The sequence below is a fragment of the Phoca vitulina genome, unplaced genomic scaffold, assembly GCF_004348235.1.
Source record: "Phoca vitulina isolate PV1807 unplaced genomic scaffold, GSC_HSeal_1.0 scaffold15, whole genome shotgun sequence".
Taxonomy (NCBI): domain Eukaryota; kingdom Metazoa; phylum Chordata; class Mammalia; order Carnivora; family Phocidae; genus Phoca; species Phoca vitulina.
This window is the reverse complement of record NW_022589718.1, coordinates 22,113,347-22,138,878: the sequence shown is the minus strand read 5'-3', so window position 1 is coordinate 22,138,878 and position 25,532 is coordinate 22,113,347. Positions and strand designations below refer to the sequence as shown.

The 25,532-nt window shown below is 38.8% G+C and overlaps 1 pseudogene; it reads left to right on the top strand.

Moving 5' to 3' along the window:
• Positions 1–339: 339 nt before the first annotated feature.
• On the top strand, positions 340–22,593 carry LOC116637716 (annotated as a pseudogene).
• Positions 22,594–25,532: the final 2,939 nt, after the last annotated feature.

The window sequence follows — 25,532 nt, the reverse complement described above, 5'->3', positions numbered from 1 at the left end:
GAATGCTGCCCTCCCTGGACCCGTGCTTCATTCCTCAATAGGGCCTGGCCCAGCTCCCCTTATAATCATCTCACTGTCATCCATGAAAAGAGAGACTTCATCTTCAAGTCCTTGGTTCCAGGTCTCTTATACACAACTAAAAACAAAGAAAAGAGCAGAGCTCCTCAAAAACAAAACAGAACAAAACACACACACACACACACACACACACACACACACACACACACACACAAACCCCAAAAAACACCAAGCAACAGTTTTCATACCAGAACAATTTCAGTCCTTACTTAGAAGATAATAAAAACACTCTCCAGGGAACAAGATAAAAAGTAGTTCAACATGATACACAGATACCATTTTCCATTGTTAGAGCTATTTCTTCTTGGAACAGAGCATTGCAGAGATGCCCTTCTTGTTGTGGTCTCTAAGGCCTACAGCAGTCCCCCCTTACCCATGATTTTGCTGTCCTTGGTTTCAGTTACCTGCAGTCAGCCACCAGAAGAAGAGCTGCTGCTCCTGACACAGCGTCATTACGTCAGTAACGTCCTGAGGAGCGCTACGTCACGACGCTGGTGTCTTCTCCTCACTTCTGGTCACATGAAATCTCACCGTCTTACGGCATCACAGAAGGAAGGGTGAGTACAATACAATACACTACAATATTTTGAGAGACAGAGAGCACGTGCATGTAACTTTTATTACAGCATATTCTTATAATTGTTCTGTTTTATTATTAGTTACTGTTGTGAATCTCTTACTGTGCCTCATTTGCAAATTAAACTTTCTCATAGGTGTAGCTGTGTAGGAAAAAACAGTCTATTTAGAGTTCAGTACTCTGTGGTTTCAGGCATCCTGTGGGGGTCTGGGAATGTACCCCAGGCTTAAGATGGGACACTGTATTTACATAAACGAAGATTTGGTCAGAGTGTCCCTCCCTCAAAGGCAATCTTCAAAACTCTATTTAAGCCTTTGCTTCTTGTGAGACTGCACTCTGCATTTTGCTTTATCTTTCATATCAGTGTTTCAAAAATCTTAAGGCCGTTAGAAGATAAACTGAGATGTACTAAACATTTTAAGATCTTATTTAAGTCAAGCAGTGCCAAACCAGAAATGGTTAGGAACGTTCCAGAAACAGGAGCTAAGGAGAGACTTTTATAGAGAAAAGGCAGAAACAAAGCAAGGACATTATTGACTGGCTATAGCTTAAAGCCTCGTGGGCTGTTTGTGATTGGCAGTCCTTGGTGTTTTGATTATAGGCTTAGGTTCTGGTTTGCTTAGGCAGACCATCCCCACATTGGAGCCACATCAGTCTAATGGCCTCCTTGTTTAATCTGACAAGGCCACATTTCAGTCAGAACTCAAGCATGATGAACTGGGAGTGAACTTACTTTGCTTTTGGCGACATCTGTGAGGAGGAAGCAAGTCGCCTAGAAACGGAGACTGAGTCTTGGTGGAACAGTGCAATACATTGCATTACAAGGACTCAATTCATGTTTTGCGTCTTCCCAACACTATACCAAGCAAATTCTGGACCACTGTTGTTAGCGGCGTTAGTTCTTGAGTTCGACCAAGAAACAATTCAGAGCCAAACTCTTCAGCAAGCAAGGGTTTAGTAGTGCTCAAAGCAAAGGAACCCTCTCAAGGTGGGAGATCGGCAGGCCCCAAGGTGGCAACTGCACTGGGGTTAGGGATGTCTTTTTTTGTCATGTTTGCAGAGGTTATGGGTCATAGCTTGGGCAACCTCTGACTGAGGTTGCTTCCAATCATCTAAGGGACTCCTCCTACCGGTCAAGAGGGAAAGTTTTGGGCCCTCTGTGGTCCTTGTCGGAACTGTCATGGCAGTCTTCCTCCGTGGGGGTGTGGTGTCCAAACCGCAATATAAATGCATTATAATGAAGCTATAGATTACTGTGGGTCAGTGGTCATAGGGGAGAACACGTGCGTATGCCCCTAGAGTCTTTCCCAGCTGTTTGGTATTTGGTTTCTAACTGCCTGCCTATTCTATCAGTTTGCTGAGGAGTTCTGAGGGCAGAGTCAGCTTTAGCAATGTGAAAATGGAGGTATTTAGAGAATGTGCAATCCTTTCACCTTTTCACATCCAAGAACAACTTTATTTATTTATTTATTTATTTATTTATTTATTTATTTATTTATTTTTAAAGATTTTATTTACTTATTTGACAAAGAGAGACACAGCGAGAGAGGGAACATAAGCAGGGGGAGTGGGAGAGGGAGAAGCAGGCTTCCCGCGGAGCAGGGAGCCCGATGCGGGGCTCGATCCCAGGACCCTGGGACCATGACCTGAGCTGAAGGCAGACGCTTAACGACTGAGCCACCCAGGTGCCCCCAAGAACAACTTTAACCCCACCCCCCACCTCACTTCCTGGCTTGCCTCTTCTACCAGCTTCTCCCCTGCTATTGCATGGGGTTCAGCTGTTCTAGCACCCCTTCCTACTCTCTGGAGCCAAGAGAGTAAGCGCAGTAATTTGTTCATGGAACTGGCCCCAGTCACCCCTCTTTCTGGCCTGGCTCTCCAGTTGCCACGGCACGTGGTTAAGTTAATGAACTCCACTCCGTGTTCTTGCTTAAGGAGAAATGGATTATCTTTTGTTAAAACACAGGCTCATATCAAGTATGAACTTCTGCGCATTTGTGTGTTAAGTCTCAGAGATTCAGCTAAGATAGCTAGCTGAATAGTCTTAAAAATAATAACTTTTTTGCTATGTTCTTTCTCTTTGGCCTTAAAATAGTTAGGCTATCAAGCACTTTCAGGTTAATACATTAAAGTATTATGTTCTGCAAAAAGGTTTTACTTTCTTTGTGCTTCTCCATGTCAGTCCTTTTCATGCTGCTCAGATGCATAGGCGGGAGACTGTAAGGAGTGTTCAAATCAAGGGAGGAGCAGAAGAACCTAATGCTTTATAGCCTGTGAGACATTTAGCTGTCAGACGACAGAACATTCAATAGAATTAAGTAGAACTAAGTGCCCTCTTTTTTATTTTACTTTAATGACTAAAGGAACAGGAAGAACAAGGTAAAAGACAGAAGGGCAAATCTACAGTCATCAACCAAAAGCAGAGGGGTTAGTATACTTCCAAGTGCTTAAATTAATGTATTTTTTTTTCCTTTCTTGGGCCATATCTAATGTTAAAATCAGTGCTGAAATCAGTTCGCATAAAGCCAGTGTAAATGAGGTAATAATGAAAAAAGGACTATCAGCTATTTTTTTTTTACAAAATCAAGAGCTGTATTTTTATGTAAATCGTCCAAATATTAGTCATGTTTATTTGTCTTATGGATGTAGAGCAGAGAAGAGAAAATCCATTTTGTCTTTTTTCTTTAATTCTGGTGACACTAAGTGAGTTTCAGTTCTAATTTTCTCTACAAACAACTCATAGTTACCACTAAATGTTTTCCAAATGCATTTTTTTTAAAGATTTTACTTATTTATTTGACAGAGAGAGAGAACATGAGCCAGGGGATGGGAGAGGGAGAAGCAGGGAGCCTGATGTGGGGCTCGATCCCAGGACCCTGGGATCATGACCTGAGCTGAAGGCAGATGCTTAACGACTGAACCACCCAGGCGGCCCAAATGCATTTTTTTTTAAAATCATAGTTTAAGAATATTAACTTTACTAGAGATTTCAATGTTGGATCTTTGATGAGATTAGGGTTAAACTGGTGGAAAAACATTTTGGGATTTTCAAACCAGCAATATGAGAACGAAAAAGGTCTTAGAAAATAATATAAAAATAAAGGTTTATCGTTTATTATATATATGTATATATTGTGTATATGTGTGTGTATATATATGTGTATTTGTGTGCATATATACATACGTATATATATATATATATATATATATATGTTTCTTTTTTTTTTTTTTAAGATTTTTTTATTTATTTGTCAGAGAGAGAGAGAGAGAGCACAAGCAGGGGGAGCAGCAGAGGGAGAGGGAGAAGCAGGCTCCTTACTGAGCAGGGAGCCCGATGTGGGACTCGATCCCAGGACCCTGGGATCATGACCTGAGCCGAAGGCAGACGCTTAACGACTGAGCCACTCAGACATCCCTATATAAATTTCTTATACAGCTGTGTGTGTATGTGTGTATTGTGAGTGTACAAATGCAGGTCCAATAATACAGATTGGCTTAAGACCCAGCACTTATCTTGCTTATAGTAGAATGTTGAATGCCAACTAGTAAAATGTGTAGGGGGTACTGGAATGGGAACATCCTCACTTTATAGACATCATAGGAATAATTAGTTCAGGTAAGAATCATCAATGAGTATGAAGTCGAGGGTAATATTTTGATGAGAAGTAGGATATTTGCATGGTTGTAAAATGTCTACACATGAATCACTTAGCAGTTGCGTGAGGAAATATAATAACCATACAGTGGAGAAATTGGATAATCAAGAAGCACATCCAAAATATTTATATAAAATATTTTATATAAAATAAAATCAGATTCTTTAAGACATTTTTTACATTCATAACTACAAAGGCTTCAAGCAGAACAGAAAATCAATGTAAAACTGAGAGAAGAATGCAAGTCTCCTGTTTTTGCAATCAAATATTCTGCCTGGAGAACACTGCTTTATGGAACATAAATTAAAAAACAATGAAAACTATTCTTCACACAGACACTGTTCCTCTACCCCTCCTTTATCAACAAAACCATGTTGAACATTGAACAGGGCACTGTTTTCTCTGTGAGCACAACAATACCCACTGAGAGGAAAGAAGAACTTTGTAGATTTTAATTGCATCCCTGTAGCAGAGCTTTTAGAAAGGTCTTTCCTAGACTACGGCTGTTTGGGGACTGAAAAAGGGCAGATTGGAGAAAAGAAGATGGTATCAGGATAGGGGGGTTAGAAAAATATCGAGAGGAGAGTTCATCTAAGGGGAAGATAGAAAAGATAAGAAAAAAGGAAAGGTAGAAGCCAAAGCCATAAGGAAAGGAGTTTATCATGCTTCAGCTTTCTTTGAATTGATGTTTAAGTGATATTTTATTTAGACTGTCCATTGCAAACAAACAAATAAACAAATAAACAAAGGAGAGAGAAAAAGCCCTAAAGTTTTGGCAAGAAAGTGCTTTTCAGAGCTTTTTTTTCCCAGGTAATTTATAATTATCTTGTTAGAAAATAATGAACTGGAGTGGCAAGAGTTTGGGCTACCTCCTGCTCACTCTGACGAGTCACTGGATTTACAAAAGAGCAAAAGGTTCTTATCTAAGTTTGTCCAGTGATGAACAATACATACACATAATACGTATTTAAAAATGAAAAGTGTATTTTTTGTGTGTGAATTCCTGTTATAAAAACGGTAACTCAAAACCCACTTAGAAGCCCTGACTTATGAAAAAATAATGTTGTTTTTCCTTAGAAGCTAAGGATTAAAGATATCTATAAAGAAATAAGAAAAAAATTTTTTCCTAAGATTTTATACGGTACCACTTTTGTGATGCGCCATTTTACCATGAAGATACTCTAAAACAGTCAAGTTTAAATGAACTTGAAATGTCCCATTGTGTTGTTTATGCAAGAATGCAGGGCTTATCTGGTAATTGTCTGATACACTCACCTAGCAATCATCTGATACACTGGAATTCCTCACTGCTACCCATGACAAACATCTAAGGAGATTGGTCTGTTAACACACATGGTGTCCAGCCTCAGTCTGGGTATTAACACACCCTCAATCCCATGGCTCTTCATTGCTGACTTTCATTCCTCTGAACAGCTTTGATAAAACTTTAATATTGACTTTTTTATACCATCAAAATCTCTTTTCTCTCAGAAAATAAGCCCACCTCCTTCTTCACTGAAAAAGATAAGGTCAGTGGACAAGACCCCCCTAAGTTCCAGGGCCTTCCCTACTTCCGCATGCCTACCCTCTCTACTGAGGGATTCATGGTACCTTTCTGCCTGACCTTTCTCTTTTGCCCTGGGAAGCTGTTGGTAGCCCTTTTCTGTTACACAACATGGAAAACTGAGAAAATTTGTTTACCGCTAAAGAGAAAAATGGAGCAGAGGTATGTAGTTGGGCAAAGATGAGAAAAAGAATTCCCCAATTTTCAGTAACATTGCTGTCCTCAGTTTCCTTTCGTTCATAGTGTCCAGCTCAATTGAGGGATGTTCCACAATCCTTCCCAAAACATTTCATCTTTTACTTGCTTGGGTTTCTGGTTCATGACACAAAGCATCTTAAGTAACATAGCCACTACAATTATTTTTTTTAAGTTTAGGAGTTGGTATGCATTGAAACTTGCTTCCCCAAAAGATATGTTCAAGTCCTAACCCCTGGTACTTATGAACATGATCTTATGTGGAAATAGGATCTTTGCAAATGTAATCAAGTTCTGATGAGGTCATACTGAATTGGGACAGGCCCTAATCCAATGTCTGGTGTCAGTCTAAGTTGAGAGAAATTAGGACAGAGGCAGAGGTTGGAGTGACGCCTTTATAAGCCAAGGATTGTCAAGTGTTACTGGCCATCACCAAAGTGAGAAGAGAAGCAGAGAACAGACTCTCCCTCAGAGCCTCCAGAAGGAACCAACCTCACCAATGCCTTGACTTTGGACATGTAGCTTCAGAGCTGTGAGAGAATAAATTTCTGCTATTTAAGACACCCAGCTTGTGGGACTTTGTTATAGTATCCCAAGGAAGCTAATGCAGGAGACCATATTATTCAGGTTTTAGAGCTGAGGACATGGAGGCTAAAAGTTAAAGTGACAGGCTTAAAGCAAAGTCAAATATCTGGCAAGTAGAAGGCCATGTCCTCTGATATTTCTTTCATGCCATGTACCCATCACAACTGAGAAACTCTAATTGAATTTAATATAACTTATAGTACTCTGTGATTGACCTCCTGCATCTAGGTAATAACTAGTTTATCTTTATTTTAATCAATCAATTTTATAAAGAATAAGAGATAAAACATTATTTAAAGGAAAGGTGTTAAGCAAGAAAGCCGTAATGTAAAATGCTGTCACCATTACATATGACATTTTGTGAAATCTCAAGGTAGTAGTCAGCAATGATAATGTTATATGCACCACTGCCGAAGCTGTCACGTTGTTCAGTCACTTTAGAAATATACCGGGCCTCACTAAATCCTCAGAGTTTTTTGCACTCTGGTCTTCTGATAGATTTTAGATTTTATGGAAGTTTTGAAGTTTTACTTTTTCATGAGGATATAAGGCACACTGATAGTCATTATGAGGGACATAAAGGCTTGGGAGAATGGTCATTTCTCGCATGCAGGTTATGTTCCAGGCATTGTGCTAAACATTTTTATATCGTTATATTAACTTGATTTAGTACATGTTATTATTATTCCCACTTTAAAAAGAAACTGAATGCCAGGAAACTGTTTGTGGTAGAGCTGGGTAGATGTCTGCCTGAAACCTTCACCAATATCCACTCCATTCTACTGAGCTGACTTGGGATTTGTGATCAATCACAATGAGAACTTGATCCATAGGTTTCTTGCTCATGAATGAAATAGAAGAAAATGTAAGTTTAGGAAGAAAGAAGTTATAATAGTGCAAAAGCACAAGAGAGTGTGCTAGGAATAGACTAGATTTTTGAAAGGTCCAGGAAAACAGCAGATGATATGGGATTGATGTTTGAAGAAAGATGAAGTCATAACCCAAGACATCAGAGGAAAATATGGGTCTTCCCCCACTCTGGAGTAACTCAATGAAAGGAACAGTATAGGCACTCTGGGGTGACCACTGGATGATCTAATAAAGTGTTTTTTGAGACAATTGTCTCCCTTCTCTATAAAAATAGAATGGCTGCTAGCTATTACTTTTGACCTCAAAAAGAAGACTGTGACCTTCTCTCGAAAGGAAGTAGGCTACTATCCAAGGGGGCCCCTAGTAAAGACAGTGAGACCCAAGAAAGAAGCAGAGCCAGATTGAACACTGGTTTTCCCCAGTAGAAAGAAACAGAAAAATAGAAGTTCTCCCACACACCAAAGCCCTCCTTAATTTACAATATGGAAGATCCTAGATTGTCTGCATACTCCTGTGATGGTATCCATTATGGCACAATCCCTTTTGGATTGAAGGACTCATTCCCCCACTGCTGGGACTATTACCCAAGAATAGGCTTCAATTACCTACACTTTTGGGGAAGCATCTTAGGCTGAACAAAGCTAGTCACCAAAGTCACGTCGCCCTTCTTCCAGCAGCCTGTCTCCTCCAATGACTGGTGCATGCAAGGATATAAACACTCAACTTGTTTGACCAAATCAGGGCAACAATGGAGGGCTTGTCTAGTTTTCGAACTCTTTGTGGGGGTGGCTAAGGTTTGTGTTGACTGCTTCATAGCCCAACTTCTTCCACTACCCGCTCTCTGTTTTCTTTTCTTCTCCAAGAGGAGTTGATTTTGAGAGCAATCCCCAATAAACTTTCTCATGCTTGTCTACGTCTTAGAGCCTGCTTTCTGAGAAACCTAACTATACCACTTTCTACCACACCTTACAGGAAATCTTCCTGTCACTGTGCCCAGTTTATCTGGGTTTCCTGGTCATTCTCTCATTCAAGAAAGAGGCCTTCTGGAGAACTAAGAGTTCTCAACACTAGAGGAAGAAACATAAGCCACATCACACTAATCAACCGTTTTCATTCATAATGTGTATGGACAACTATGAAAATCCACAGATATTTGAGAAAAATCAACTCTATGAAAGACAGTCACAAGAAACCACTGGAATAGTTAAGTACAGAAGAAATAGGCCAACTAGAGATTCAGAGCCATTTTTCTAAGTATATAATCTAGAGACTGAAAAAGGCATTTCATACAGCAATGGAAATACAAACCAAGATCAGAGAAAAATGATTTCTTAAAAATTTGAAATATGATTTTGAAATTATAAAAGAAATTCTGAATGTAAAGCCTGATATTTTTTAAAGATTTTATTTATTTATTTGACAGAGAGAGAGACAGCGAGAGAGGGAACACAAGCAGGGGGAGAGGGAGAGGGAGAAGCAGGCTTCCTGCGAAGCAGGGAGCCCGATGCGGGGCTTGATCCCAGGACCCTGAGATCATGACCTGAGCCGAAGGCAGATGCTTAATGACTGAGCCACCCAGGTGCCCTATAAAGCCTAAATTTTAAAAAGGAAATGTGCAAGATCAATCCTAGAAAAAATAAGGCCACCCAAAACTGGAAAATATAGAAATATTAAGAGTTGTGGAAATAAGTAAGTTGCCAAAGAGAAAATAGCAACAATGGGAGAAACAAATAATTAAAAATTATATCCCCAGTTTTCTGAAGCTGAAGACATACGTGTTCACTGAAAAATCCTCCCAAGAGACAAAAATGACTCTTGAAGAAATTATCATAAACACTTAATACTCTTATATGAAAGAAAATAGCATAAAAGCTTCGAGGAGAAAAAAGCCCTCCAGGAGAGCTGACCAGTACAAAGACTGAACAGCAATGAGAGTGAGGAATGAATTTGTATTGTATTAAGCCTCTGAGACTTGAGGCTTGTCTCTAATGACAGCTAGTATCATCTTAACATAAAATAAACTGGATGAATTTGATAAATCAAGCAATAGTGATTTAAGTCGGTTATTTAAAAATATCAAAACAAGCACCAGGTTTACAAGTAATACCAATAATAATAACAGTGATGATGATGATGGTGGTGATGAAAATCATCATCATCATCATCATCATCATCATCATCATAATGGCATCCAAATCCAAAGGCAAAGAAGAAGGTGTGGGAAGTATGGTACATTTGTCAAATTCCTCATCATCATGATGGTGGGCGGAGGTTTGAAGATAAAAAGATACGATATAAATTTGACAAATTAGGGCTCAGATGACAAGATACAATTGTTTTTCTTATAGCTGAAACAACCATAAAATCTAGGAACCATTCACACTGTGGTCTCTGAAGAGTACAGCTGGAAGTGAAAGCAGATCATTACTTGCCATTTTGTTCTCTTTCGTACAGCCCGATATCCTTTTACCATGTACATGCATTATTTTAAAAATGGAAACATGTTTATTCTATTTCTTTAAAAAAATAAATTATGTATATCGATTCAATGGAGCTGAATCCTGCATCCTGCAGATAAACTGAATGAAATAACACAGTGTTTACAGAAGTAGTAAGATAACCTTCATACATTGTTAGGAGTCAATGAAATAAGCTGCCAATGTTGTATATAAAATGAACCCAAGTATGTAAATAAAATGTGTGCAAATAAACATACATATAAAAGAACGTGTAGAAAGGGAGAGAGGAAAGAAAAAGAAAGAGAAAGAGTGACATAGAGAGAGAGAGAGAGGGAATTTTTCACAAGGAGGTAACCGTAGAGGTACAAGGCTCCCTGGGGGTGAATGTGCCCGGACGAAAGGGCAGCCTCTGCCGGTACTCCAGACATCCACTAAGGGTGGAAACAACGGGACTGACGGGAGTGGAGCAGGCTTGTCAATAGCCCAGGCTTCGTGGAATAATGATCATTTATTCCCTGGGTTTGAAATTTCCTGGATGTGGGTATTAGCATCAAATAAGTAAATTTTGTGTTTCTTTAATGAAAATCAGAAATTACTTTTACATCCCGACTAATTACAGCTACCCAAAAACACCATATGTTATGGATTTCAAGGAATTGGCTTGCTGACACTTTCTTCAGGGGAAAACTATATTGAAATGTATACCTTATTTTTAAATGTGATGGTTTGCTTGGAGTTTTATTTAAAAGAGCATAACAAAAGAATGTTTTGGAAGTTTATTTTAAGTGGCCATCTTGTCATTGTGATTCCATTTAAAATTAATCATATCCAAATTCCTTGCCAGAAATATCCATTTTACTCTTTTTAATGAATGTGAATGTAATCTAGTTCCAAGTAGCCAAATTTCCGCTCTTTCCGGTAAAAAGCAGCAGAGCTAGAATCTGGCAGCATCAATAGACTATTTTCTTGTTGTTTTGTTGTATTTTTTTTATCCCCCCCCCCCCGCCCCGAAATTCTGAAAAGACTTTATGATATTATTAGTCCAAACATAACCGCTAATGTTCTGGCCAGTAAACTGAGGCCAAATGTACAAGAGATCTAGCTTCATTTTCTTCTTACAAGCAAGGAAAGGTCACTGGCAAAACAGAGCGAGTGTCGAATAAGGCTTTTTACTCAAGCGATTCAAGTTTTGGGCCATGAAATAGGCTGGTAGTTCAGCAGTCGTCCAGGACGGCATGCTGGACAAGAACTGTGTATTCAGAATCCTCAGCAAGCGATTTTGAACCACTTCGCAGTGAACACCGTGCTAGGGACAACCATCAACCTGCGGAAGCCGGAGGTCACATTGCAGCTCACAATAATGCAAATCCCCCAGTGCAGCAGCCTCTCTCCCTGGCAGAGGGCGGCCAAAGTTGTCATCTGCTTCTGTTATCACAGGGACGCCCTGTCTACTCCTTGGCTGATGGAAACACGAAGCCATAAACCAGATCAAGACAGTGTGTTGTTTAGGCGCTGGGCATAACGGGGCGCCAGCGCGGCCAACAGCAGCGGCCCTGCGTGGCGGGCTCCGCGGCAGATGTCACATCTGTCCCTGTGAGCAGTTCCATCATGCCATTTCTGAGTTGCCCTTCACATCCAACAGCGCAACACAATCACCCACAAAGTGCTTCTGGATGGCTAATTCCCTGGCGGTGCACTGAAGCTTCGTGAGATCGCTGCTGCGCCCACGCCCGGGCGCCGGGTGAAAAGGCACGGCCGGCGGACAGATGGGGTTTGAATTTGCAGCAGTGCTTCCGCGTGAGAAAGTGGAACCTCCGCGGCGACATGCAGGAGACACGAGGAAGAGACACAAAGCACAGCCTCAGGAATGTGTCTTGGCTTCTGGGAGACGGAAGGGCAGACAGATAACCCCGGAGGGCAAAAATCCGAGGGGGAGATTTTATAGGAATTTCAGTCTATTTACTCAGTTCCCGCGTTTGATGGTCAGCAGATTCTTTCCCCCCCGGTTAGGCTTAATGTCATTCATACCTATCACCAAAGTCTCTCTCCTACTCTTTCTCGTTCTTTCTCTTCGATAAAGAAATTTAAACTTAGGGGCGCCTGGGTGGCTCAGTTGGTTAAGCGACTGCCTTCGGCTCAGGTCATGATCCTGGAGTCCCTGGATCGAGTCCCGCATCAGGCTCCCTGCTCGGCAGGGAGTCTGCTTCTCCCTCTGACCCTCCCCCCTCTCATGTGCTCTCTCTCAAATAAATAAAATCTTTAAAAAAAAAAAAAAAAAAGAAATTTAAACTTATTTCAACTCAGTATTTGTCACATGCTTGCTATTTGCCTGACAACGTGCGAGGGAACAGGAGAATGCAAAGTAAGAGTGGCATGCTTCCTCCCTTAGGGACTTTAGTAATTTTGGAATGACATGATCCATGAAATGTTTGGAGAAAGATATAACACAGGATATAATCAAATGTCAAAGAATGTATTAGAGGAAATGAGTGTCATTGGCAGGTCAGGAAAGGTGAAGATCAAATCTTGGACCAGGTACTAGAGAGGCGGTGGGACAGGAAATGCACCAGGAAGGAGGAGGGGGATGGGGATAGAAAGAGAATAGCACTTAATACTCTGAGTAGGTGTGCATTTTCATTGAGGAGATAGGACGCTGGAATGCCCTGCATACTCCAGTGGGCCAGAAAAGCAGATTCTGTCCCTGCAAATCTGGTCACCGTGAATGGGAGATGCAATGCTTGAGGCTTGATGTTGATGGATCTGGCCACCTGAAGAGTCTACTGATCACAAAGAATATCACTAATGCATAGTATGGAATGGTCTATCTCATAGGTGAAAAAGCTGAGATGCAGATTTTGTAAATAAGTGGATGCTGCTTATTTTCTTCCCAATTTTAGGTACCAGTATCATTAGTGAGGAGTCAGGTGTCTTCCCTTAAATCCCGAGTGAAATGTTCTTTGGAACATCAGAAACCCAAGGCAGAGATGGGTTGTGGAGAACTTAACCCAAGCCTTGTAATAAAATAAGAGCAGTTTAATTTAAAAAAATCATCTTGATTATAAGCTCAGGTTTAAGTAGATGGGAGAAAAGTATAAAAGCAAACATGACTCTCCCCTGCTTTAACTATAAGTGAGTGTGCGCACATCTTAGCCTCTAGCTGGCTCAGGGAAAACCTATGCACCCTAGGAGAAGCAAACAACCAAAAATAGTTGCCCTGTCTGGTTCTAGTCCACAAAATCATGAGGCCTTGAGTCATCATTCCTATAAATGACTGACTCCTTAAAGAACATGGTCTTATCCTTGATGTTTGCTATTGATTATATTATGACACTTGCAAGTGTGATAATCATTTGAGAAAACTATTGTTTTTCTACCATGAATAAGCTAGATATTGCCTCAGTAACCTCAGCAGTTTTTTTTTTTTTAATCTTTTGACTGGTTTCCATATACTCCTATAGAGAGCTGAAATGAGTGTGGCTTTCAATCTTACAACAACCAAAAAAAGATAAACAGCAAGTTCATAACTTTTCTGGAACTCCCCACCAGAGAGCTGAGCAAGGCAAGCAACTGGCCCCAAATCTCAGGAGAGATGGGTACCAGTAAGAAGAGATGAAACGCCACACTACCTCACCAGGACAAGATGCTGCCAGTGAGGAGAGTTCAGGCTTGGTGATGGGAAATTGGTAGAAATTCCGCATGCCCTGCCCAGCTAGGGTGAAGACTCTGGGAGTCCAAGGAGAGACAGAGGAAGTTCACATCTTCTTGCAGAATTTTTCTACATTAAATCTTACTGGACACTCAGAGAAATATAGGGAAAATCCCAAGAAAGTCTCCCTGTGTAGAACTGGGCGAGGGAAATAGTAGCCAGGGCAGGAGAAGTGAGGAAATTCACCAAGATCCCTCTGTCCTACCTCCCTTATGGGAAACAATCTATGAAAAAAAAAAAAAAAATCGTCAAGGACAAAGCCCTTAATCTATGTGTGTGGGGTGGGGGATGGGAGAGAGGGAAGGGAAGGATACATGAGATCCAGGCTTTCAGCTGTGGGACAAACAGTGAAATGAGAATGCCACATACCATGGGACCAAGGGTATGGTGCCTGCCTAAGACTAAAGCTTGTTCAGGACAGAAATTACACACACACACACACACACACATTGCCAGGTTAGGGAGTTTCTAGTAACATGTAACTTGTAGGTAAGAGACAGACTCTCTCTGAAGCATAGCTCACAGAGAAGACCAAAAGCAAAAAGAGAAGCCACTGAAGAAAGCCCACTGGCAAACTAGCTTTCATCCTAAATATACTACTAGAAGATTAAAACTGTGGCATCCCGAAAGTGACTATAACACAACAAACTGCAAACCCAGCTCGACTCCCAGTTAAATTAACTCAACTCTCCACACTAAAGGTCTACCAGAAGAAAAGGCATGCCCATTTCCAAGAGTTACAAAAAATATCTACATTCATCTCTATAGTCTTAATAGAGATGTCTGGCTTTCAACAACAAAAATTAGAAAGCACACAAAAAGGCAGGACAAAACACTCTCCCAAAGAAGTAAGCAATCCAAACCAGAGTCAGATATGCCAGAAGTCCCGGAACATCTAACAGTGAATTTCAGAACTGTGATTAATATGTTAAAGGCTCTAATGGAAAAACTGGGCAGTATGCAAGATCAGATGGTAATTTTAGCAGAGAAAAAAACTTTAAGAGAAAAATCAAATGGATATATTAGAAGTAAAAAACACATAACAGAGAATGAAGATTTCCTGTGAGGGGAGTGTTTGTAGATTCTACACGACCGAGACAAATACTAGTGAGCTACAGAAGTCTATAGAAATTACCCAAACAGAAAGAGCACTCAAGAGCTGTGGGATAGTACCAAATAGCCTGACAAATATGCAGTTGAAAGCACAGGAGAAAGGGGGAACAGGGCAGAAGAAATATTGGAAGAACTGAATATCCGTTGAATTTTTTTACTTGGCTAGTCAGTCCTTCTAAAGGGCGAATCTCCTTAATAAAACTTCCCTCCAGGTACTCTAATTTATTTCTTAAATGCTCCTGTCTCTGTATATTCCTTTGACAAGTGACAACATTCAGACGAAACTACAGATCTGGGTTTTGTGTCAGCTGCTCATCTCTCTCCATACAGATCTTTTCATGGTGTTTGGCCAAGAACTCTAGTCCTGGGAGATAATTTATGAAAAAAAAATTATCAAGGATAATAAATTAAAAAAAACTCAGATTACAATCTCTTAGAGTGAGCCTGAGTCAGATCATGAAATGTCTTTAAAGATATTACAGCAAAGAAACATACTTAATGTTTTTTAATCAAGTAATTTCTAATTAATCGAGTATTTTCTAAATCTGTTTGGCCATGTACCACTTATTTATAGATAATAGTTATTAAAATTGTGTAAAACTAATGTTAGAGGGAATCAGTTTGGGGTAATTATAAACAGGGGCTTAGTTCTATTTTCCTTTCTTCTTTTTCCAGGCTTATTTTGGTCTATAAGGCTTTGCATGAACTGGCCCTTAGCTGTTTCTCAAACTGTATCTTCTATTATTCTCTACCTCGCTCACTATATTTTAGGCATAAGCTTCTGTGGCCCTTAAAATTCTAAGCTCATTTATTCCTTGAGGCTGTTGCACTTTCTGTTCTTTCTGTCTCAAATACCTTTATGTTAGGTATTTGTATGCCTTACTCTTTCATTCAGATCTCTGGCAAACTTCACCCATTTTGACAAGTCCTCATTAGCAACCTGTTCTAAATTACCATCTCCCTCCATCATCCTTTATCCCTTTATTCTGCTTTATTGCCCTTCATAGCATTCATTACTACCTAACATTTTATTTTGCATTCTTTGTTTCTCATCTGACTCCTGTAGACAAATGTAGATTCCATAAGGTCAGGGACTATGTCACCTATCTTAATCACTCTATCCTCAGTGCCCAGAACGGTACCTGGTATCATTCCAGAATGATGGGCACTAATAAAAATCTTTGAAAGAGTGAAAGATTAATGAATTGGTCTGAAACACCACTATCAGGTTGCATTCTTCTTTGATCCATACCTAATTGGCTTAGCTAGCCTATCCATATCAGAAGTGATACATTAATTGGAAAACATTCTCTCTCTTAGTCTTCCTTGTTAAAAAATCAGTCATTATAGTGTAAAGGCTCTCTGACTTCAACAACTATAATTCTATTGCTCTGGGTTTTTTTCCTTCCTAACTGATCTTGCACCAACTTATGCAAAGTAGGGGCGTCTGATACTGTGCTATGCTAATATCTTTCACAAAAGATATCATGGGCCTGATTTGAATGATAGTCTGTAGCTTTCCCTAACTTTAAGGGACAAAAATTTACTATGTTGCTCTGGGAGATTATCAACTACTTTTCAAAAAATGGTTTCTGGTCATTCATTTCAAATTCATACACTGAGCAGTTGAGTTAAATTTAGTCTGGTACCTTGCAACAGAATTCAAACTAAACATAATGTTGCTATTGACTTATGTTGCTTTTGTAACTACTACATGGAGAGGTTGATCCTGTCAGATCAGTACAGTGATAGACATGAAAACATCAGAGAGTTTGAAAACACACACACACACACACACATACACAGCTTTAATTCTAAGGATTCTAATTAATGTGGAGGTAGACTCAGGCATGGACCTGTTGATTCAAAAGTGTAGCCAAAGTTGTGGACCAATGGTCTAGTTTGTGGATAAGTTAGGACTATGTGTAAGGCAGTTGAAATTGGGGGAGATGTGGACTGGGGCAGACTGCAGCTCTGAGGATAAGCTGAAATGAAGAGATGTAGGTTTCAGGAAAGACCAGGCAGTAAAACATTTCCTACATGGAGAGCACTGACTCCCTCATCAATCACTGAATGCTTCAAGTTATGGTTGTCTAGGACTCTGACAAACTGGCTCTTTTAGGCCTGACTGTGGGCTTCTATGCTTTAAGTCCTAAACATACTTAGTTTGCATCTCTGGCTATTAAAATGTCCCATAAGACCCCCTTGGTTTCTGTGAGGATGCTGGCATCCTCCTCTGGTTTGAAAAGCTTTCCATGGCTGTTTGACATGGAGTTTTGCAGAATGTTTGTGATTTCGGGAACCCCATAGGCAAACCCAACAGTACTTCATCTAGTACATCTGCTTATCCTTTAGATTCCTCATCTCCAGAGTTGTAGTAGAAGAGTGATTGAGACTAAAGTTCCTGGGAGACGAACCATGAGAGACTATGGACTCTGAGAAACAAACTGAGGGTTCTAGAGGGGAGGGGGCTGGGGGGATGGGCTAGCCTGGTGATGGGTATTAAAGAGGGCACGTAGTGAATGGAGCACTGGGTGTTATACGCAAACAATGAATCATGGAACTCTACATCAAAAACTAATGATGTAATGTATGGTGATTAACATAACATAATAAAATTAAAAAAAATAATAAAGTTCCTGGAATCTTGGTCTATTCTAATCTCAGCCCTAACCTATCTTAACTCTAATTTTAAGCTACCAGTAGAAAAGCATTCTTGTGCATTTAGAATGAATGGTTTTTCTCTCTCTCTTTTTTTTCATTTAACTATAGTTGCGCTTGTGCTCACTCTCATGCTCTCTCTCTCTCTAAAATATTATATAAGAATTTTATGTAAGGAATATACTGCCTTTGAAAGTAATCTCACAAAAATAGGAAGAATATTAAAGTGTATACGGCAGAACAAAATATTAAAAGCTCTGTATCAATTATGATACCAGATAAAATGAACACATAATGGGCATTTGTGGTATAATAAAAATATATCTAATCTTTATCCCCAGTTCTTGTTTTTTTTTTTTTTTTATTATGTTATGTTAATCACCATACATTACATCATTAGTTTTTGATGTAGTGTTCCATGATTCATTGCTTGCCCCCAGTTCTTGACATAGAGCTTCAAAAACTCTTGGAATTTTCTGATAATAGGTGTTTCTTTGTTATGGTAATGAGGTGGCAGGGTATGTGCCTGGGGTGCCTATCTGGCTTCAGGAGGAGGGTTGGTCACTAGAAGGATTAACTATGTAATCAGAGAGTTGGAACTTTGGGCCAGCCTAACCTCTGGGGAAGGTAGGGGGGCTGGAGATTGAGTTCAGGCACCTGGCCAATAATTTAATAATTATGCCTAGGTAGTGAAATCCCAATACAAACTTTGGACAAAGCTTCCGAGGAGCTTCCTGGTTGGTGGACATACCAGTGAACTGGGACAGTGGTCCCAATATCACCATTATAGTATATTAAAATATTTCTTTCCACAAAGACCATATTTTAATATAATAGTGACTGAGTCTAAAGTTGTTGGCCATGAATGGAAGACTAAATGTTTGTGTCAATACTTGTATTTACAGGCAAATTTTCTATTAGGATGCTACTTTCTGATATCAATTTTTTGATATTAAGTGGGTGTCTTGAAATATAATTAATTTGTTTATTCTTTCCTGATTCAAAAGTAAACTAACTTGTTGCATAGGGCTTAAGGAAATGGCAGAAGAACTAAATCTCTTGAACTTTTATGAATAATTTCTTTTCTAACCCTTGAGACCATTGAAACACTATTTTTTTAATGTTTTGAATAATTTTTTTATGTTTTCTTTTTCAACTAGTCAAAAAAAATGAATTTTGCAATCAGATTTTTCACTTTTTATTGTCATGTTTTAGTGTAACATTTTATAATAAAGTACTCTGTACTGTTCTTTAACATAAAATATATAAAATAATAATGGAAAACTTGAAGACTTGAATGCATTAAACGTGAACCTTATTCTCCTATTTATTATCTCTCTCTTCAATATTCTTCTTTTTACCCTGGCTTCTGCACAAGAGAGGTTTGGCAGAGATGGAAAAATAATGCAAACCCCAAGGTTTAAAAAAAAGTAGGTTTGTGGCTCCAGGAGTGAGAATGCAAAGTTAACAATTACCATTTCAAATGGAATGATTATCAGCTAGGTATTTTTCTTTAAAAAGCAAGAAAACAGCCCATTTTAAAAATTAAGCACACAAAGAAACTTGAGATAATGAAGGAAAAAAACATATATGTATGTATGCATTTGTATGCCAGAGGGTGTGTGTGTGTGTGTGTGTGTGTGTGTGTATGAGAGAGACAGAGAAGTAAACAAACATATTTGTCAATGAATTTGAGCTAATGATTAGAAATATTTTGAGCTAAGCTCTTTTCCAAATTATAGAATTGGGCTTGTTTGAATAATAAGAGGAACCACACAGTGGTTTTAAAGTGTGAATTTTGAAATCAAACATCTTGAGTATCTTTTCTGTGTAAATCTGGGCAGTTACATTTCTCAGTTAACCCATCTGTAAAAAATGGGGATATTGTAGTAACTGAGTGAAGATTGCTGATAATATAAAATACCTAGATCACGGGCATCTGTGAATGATAGCTAATTTGAACTGAATGACTTCAGAACTCAAAGTTTGGGCATATAAAGGAGGATGTGAGAGAAATATTTAGGAAAGGAAACTGGATTTTTACAAAGGTTGGTATGGACTATCTATTGAATAGCATGTATTTCCAAGCATGAAAACAAAGGATGGAGTTTGTTTAAAATGACTTTTTAGCATTTCTTTTTTTAAAAATTTTTTATTGTTATGTTAATCACCATACATTACATCATTAGTTTTTGTTGTAGTGTTCCATGATTCATTTTTTGTGCATAACACCCAGTGCTCCATGCAGAACGTGCCCTCTTTAATTTTGTTTTATTTTTTGTTTTTTTCCTGAACTCTATGTCTCTCTGAGCCTGCCCCACATAGATCAGGCTTCTCTAGTGTTATGCGCTCTGCTGCATAATCACTATGAATAAGAGGATGTTCTTTTCTACTTCTGATTTTTCAGGGGAATCTTATCAAAATAGTGTAAGAAAGGTTGGAGGAAAAGTCCACTGTCTAATCCACCATTTCTCTGTACATTTCAAGCCATACAATTAAAAAATATTGGAAACGATTTAATTGGGTCTATAGTAGCAGTATGAAATTGTCTCTATCCATTTCTGGGGTTTGATAGGTTATCATCTGTTTGTCTTTGAACTGAGCCATAAGGAATCTGGGTCTTCTGAAGTAGCTATTTCATGCTAAGTTACATTTGAGTGTTAGAAACAGTTATCTTCTGACATTTCCTAAACTGTCCAGTAGTATAACAAAGTCAATGAAAAGATCTTTAAAAATAGTTACCACCCACTCATTTTAGGGGAAATATGTGGAGGAGTAATTATGCTACTCATTTTATTTATTTATTAAGATAATCGATTACCTTCTTGAAACTATTTTTCAAGACAACCACAGTGTTTGGTTATTGTTCATAAAGTGATTTTTTTTGTAGTCTCTTTGTAAAACATCTCAAAATTAAAGTATTTCTTAAGCTGGGACATTTTCCCCAGTTGTAGAAAGAGTGTCAGTGTAGAAAAGCTTATGAGATTTAGTTTTCATGGCATTTGCCAAGTTAAGTGAATCTAAATGTAAAAGTCAGTTAATATTAACTATTCTAAGAAGCAAGCTGAACAAATCTGGGTTTTAGACCTCATCTTAATTACTTTGCAGTTTCTTCTCTTGGCTGTGTTCAACTAAAAACACCATAAGCATTGGCAGCACAAAAAAATAAATCCTCTTCCCTGGACTTAAAATTTCTTAAGTTATCCTATCAACATGGTGTCACAGTTGGGGTTTGTGGACAGTCTTCAGGACATATAAAAGTTTAGCTTCCAGGCTGGGACTAACAGCTTTACCCCTGCATTTAACTTTCTAAAGGTTCATAGTCACTTTCTATCTCTAGTGAATGGAAGGTACTATCATTTTGCAAAGCAATAGTGTGTAAAATATTGATAATCCAAGTTCACCATGCAATTTAAATTTCAGTGTACAAGAATTTTGGTGACAATTTTATTAAATTTTATTTTCCCTAAGAAGTATGTTTGTTTCTTTGTTTTAAATCTGGGTGGTGTCTCCTGTTTTGTTTATTTATGTAACAACATAGTCTGTGTTTGCATGAGTCCAATAAAATCCTCTATTTGAAAATTGGAATGAATTGGAAATGCTTTGGATTTCTGCCTTTAACTAAGAGAGATTTCACTGTGGCTAGATGGCAGAATATACTGGAAGTGTTGAGCTAAACTGACACAAAAATCTTGCTGTAACTCATACACACCTGACCATCTCACTTCTGGTTTCTTTTTTTTTTCTTTTTCAATGATATAATTTTCTGACTTTCTGTAAACATATTACTCACAATAAAATGCAAAGACATAAATCAGAAATACAAAATGAAGCAGGAGAGGCCAGGAGTACATTAATCACGTGTGGCGCAAGGTGCTCTAGCAAAGTGCTTGAGAATTGATTAGATCTTGGCTTTGTTGTGTATCAGCCCAAGGCTGTATAAAGGCCAGGGACTTGAATGCTTCTGTGGTCTCTTCTGCCAACATGTGGATAAGAATACAAAACTCCCTGAGATTAAATGTGATTATAACAATATTAGCTATGGATTATTAAGATGTTATTGTTTGCTTAGGCACTGTTATAAATCTTTGTGTCAATTAATTTTCACAATATCCATGTGAGGTGGGTACTATTATTACCCTCATTTTACAGATAAGGCATTTGAGGTGCAAGAACCTTAAGAAACCACACCAATACTACTCCACAAATAAGGAACATCCTGGAAATCCCCCTTCTGGAGGAGTCTCCCTATCTCACCAGGTCTTAGCTGTGTGGAAGGGGAGTTAAAGAGGCAGAAGCTTGGGGTGCCTGGGTGGCTCAGTCCATTAAGTATCTGCCTTTGGCTCAGGTCATGATCTCAGGGTCCTGGGATCCAGCCCCGTATAGGGCTCCCTGCTCAGCGGGGAGTCTGCTTCTCCCTCTCCCTCTGCTCCTCCCCACTGCTCGTTCTTTCTCTCTCTCTCTCTCAAATAAATGAATAAAATGTTAAAAAAAAAAAAAAAAAAAAAGGCAGAAGCTTTACCTAGTGGCTGCCACGTTGGAACTATAAGATAGCAGCCCGAGCCAGGTCCGCTGCCTCTACCAGACCTACCGTTCATCACATGATGATAAGAGCATTGCTGAACAAAAGCGTCCACACTGTTTCCAGGTGCTGGCTCTGGATAACTTTCGAGTGCTCCTGAAACTGAAGCCCAAACTGACACCCAAAATACAGAAAGTGTTTAGAAGAAATCATACACCGTTTTAAAGAAGCAAAAATTGTGAAAAAGTACAAAAAATCCAAAAATATATGGAAGACTCGTAAAACACACAATAGAACCGTTAAACATTGTGGTAAATGTAGAAGCTTTCTGTCAGCGTAGAAGAGCCGCCCTACCGCTCCTACAAGTAAACTCAGCCTGAGGACTCCAAGTTCTTCAAACCTAAATCATGGTATGTTTGGTTCCAAAAGCAAGAACCCAGCACTAATTTTCAGAATACCTGCAGCTGGAGAGTCAGCACCCACCTGTTCCTGAAAGAATGTGAGCAAAACAAAGAAACACTTCTCTCCACTAAAAATGTTGCTTAGTCAGAGCGAATCTCAAAAGAATCCAAATGCGTATTTCAGACATTTTTTACCTTCTCCGTAAAGGACAGGCTGTGAAAAAAAGAAATGTTTAATGCAATTTCTGAAACTAAAAAAACAGTTTTTTTAAAAACACTTGTATTCTTTCAATACATGGAAACTAGATCTAAGGGCAAACTTCTCCTGTCATCCTTCAGTGTTTATGGAGAAAATACCCATTAGAGTTAATAACTGAAACCTGCCTATCTCACAGAGTGGTTGTGAGGATCAAAACTACATGAAAGGTCATCATAAGTAGTGAAGATTATATGGACATTGAAAAACAAAAACAAAAACTCAGGCAGTCGGTCTTCAGCACCCTATTCCTAGATGTCGCTAAGGTTCCCTCTCAAAATGTACATAAATGCACCAGCGGCAAAATAATGTGAAATGTTCGTTTTCTTTCTTCTCTTATTAGTCCAGAATGTTTATATTTGTTGGCATTATTTGTCTTGGGAACTTGGAAAATTAATGGAGGATCACTTGGTCCCCACTGTGCGGGACCAGGCTCAACCCTCTACCCTCAACTTTCCATCTAAGGGGTCTCCAGGCCACTCTAGTGTAGAGTCATGCTAGAAAGGGATTTCATCAACTAATTCCCATTTTTTTTTTCCTTTGCTTTGCTTTATTTAAATTTTTGAGGGGTATTTTTTATTGTTTTTTTCGAGAGAGAGTGAGAGTGCATGCTGGAGTGGGGTAGGGGGAGGGGCGGAGGGAGAGAGAGAATCTTAAGCAGCCTTCAAGTCCAGCTCTGAGCCCATTGCAGGGGTTCTATCCTGTGACCCTGAGATCATGACCTGAGTCAAAATCAAGAGTCCGACGATTAACCAACTGAGCCACCCAGGCACCCTGAAGCAACAATTTAGTCCCTACATGTAAAATGAAGTAAAACACAGGCACAAACCTATATAATTTTCTTTAAATGGTGTGTTTTTCCCCCTCAGTAATACAAATTTCTCAAGTTGCAAGTGATAAAAAACACGTCCTAACACCTTGACAGTTTTGAAGGCTATGAACCACTTTATAAAGGCCAGAAATCTGAAAATGTATGTAATGGGTCAGAATAATGGCATTTCTAGGAATATTTCTATCTCTGAGTTAGGTACAGAGGGATATGTTGTTCAGGACACCATTTCCCACTTTGATAATGATTTTAAAGACTAATCTACGAACCCTCCTAAAACTTTATTTTTGTTTTAGCTTGTTATTATTTTCTTCCCAGTGTAACTTCTTTTTTCTCCCCCTTAGGTCTTATTATTTTATTTTTAATTTTTTTAAAGATTTTATTTATTATCTTTAGAGAAAGTGAGCAAGAGTGAGAGCATGAGTGGGGGGAGGGGCAGAGGGAGAAGCAGACTCCCCGCTGAGCAGGGAGCCAGATGTGGAGCTCCATCCCAGGACCCTGGGATCAGGACCTGAGCCCACGGCAGATCCTTAACCAACTGAGCCACCCAGGCGCTCCTATTTTTAAAATTTCTAACAGCTTTATTGAGGTATAATTGCTATACCAAGAACTACACACATTTCCTGTGTACTGTTGAATGAGTCTGGACTTATGCAAATACCCATGATACCATCACCACAGTCGGGGGCAAACATCCGACACTTCTCAAAGTTTCCTTGTGTTCATTTTTGGTTTTGTTTCATTAAGAACGTTTAACATGTGCTCTACCCCCAGCCAAAGCTTTTGAATAAGTTATTAACCCTCATAGCTTAAACTTTGTCACTTTCTATTGTGCTCAGTACACACTCAGTATAGTGTGGCTTTCACACTTGCCCTGCCCAGCTGCCACCATTGACCCCTTTGTTGGCAAAGCTGTGAGCATTTCCCAATCTTAACTTACCATACTTAAACACCACTTAGGACTTAAATACTTTGGCAGCATTTCTTTGGGGCAACTCACTGCTCCGATGTGGCTGTTACCCAGTCTGACAACCATCTTTTTCATCTTTACTTTAAAGCCTCCTGTCTTGCCCACACACTTAGTGTGTCCCATAAATCTGCCTTAGCATCATTTTCTCATCGCCTTTTTTGATCATATGTGAAGGTAAGGAATAATTTTTATTTATTCCTAACATTTCAGTTACTACCAATATCAGTTTTTAATCAATTTGAGGCTTATGGATCCCTTTAAAAATTGGATAAAAGTTAAGAGCTTTTCCTCCAACAAAAAAGCACACTGACACTTAATTTTGAAATCTAAGTCAGAAGGCTCATAGACTTAATGAAATCCAAAGCCACAAAGATAAAAATTTGATCTACATCCATTCCTCTAAGTCACTTCTATAACTTGGTTGTTGTAAATAATGTTTAAATAAACATGAGGGTACTCTGCTAAGTGAAATAAGTCAGACAGAGAAAGATAAATACCATATGATTTCATTTATATGTGGAACCTGAAAAACAAAATAAATGAACAAACAAACGAAAACAGAATCATCAATATAGAGAACCAACTGGTTGGTTTGCCAGAGGCAGGGGGATGGGCAAAATAGATGAAGGGGATTAAGTACAAACCTCCAGTTATAAAATAAATAAGTCATGGGGATTAAAAGTACAGTTTAGGGAATATAGTCAATTATATTGTTAATAATGTTGCATGGTGACAGAAGGTAACTACACTTGTGCGCATTGCATAATGTCCAGAATTATCAAATCACTGTGCTGTACATCTGAAACTAATATAATGTATGTCAACTACACCTCAATAAAAATAAATAAATGAAAATATATAGGAAGGAAGGAGAGAAGGAATTAATAAATAAAACAACTATGGGGTATTCTCCAACTTTTCTATAAACCACTTTAAGACTTACAAAACAACTCGAAGGAGAAATAATAAATAAAATAAAAGCCCTTGATCTATATATTGATGATAGGAAAATCTATATTTATAAGTCTGTTCAGATCTCTTTTCTGAGCTTTAATATAGTCATTTGTAGCTATAAATTTCCGCTATGAGC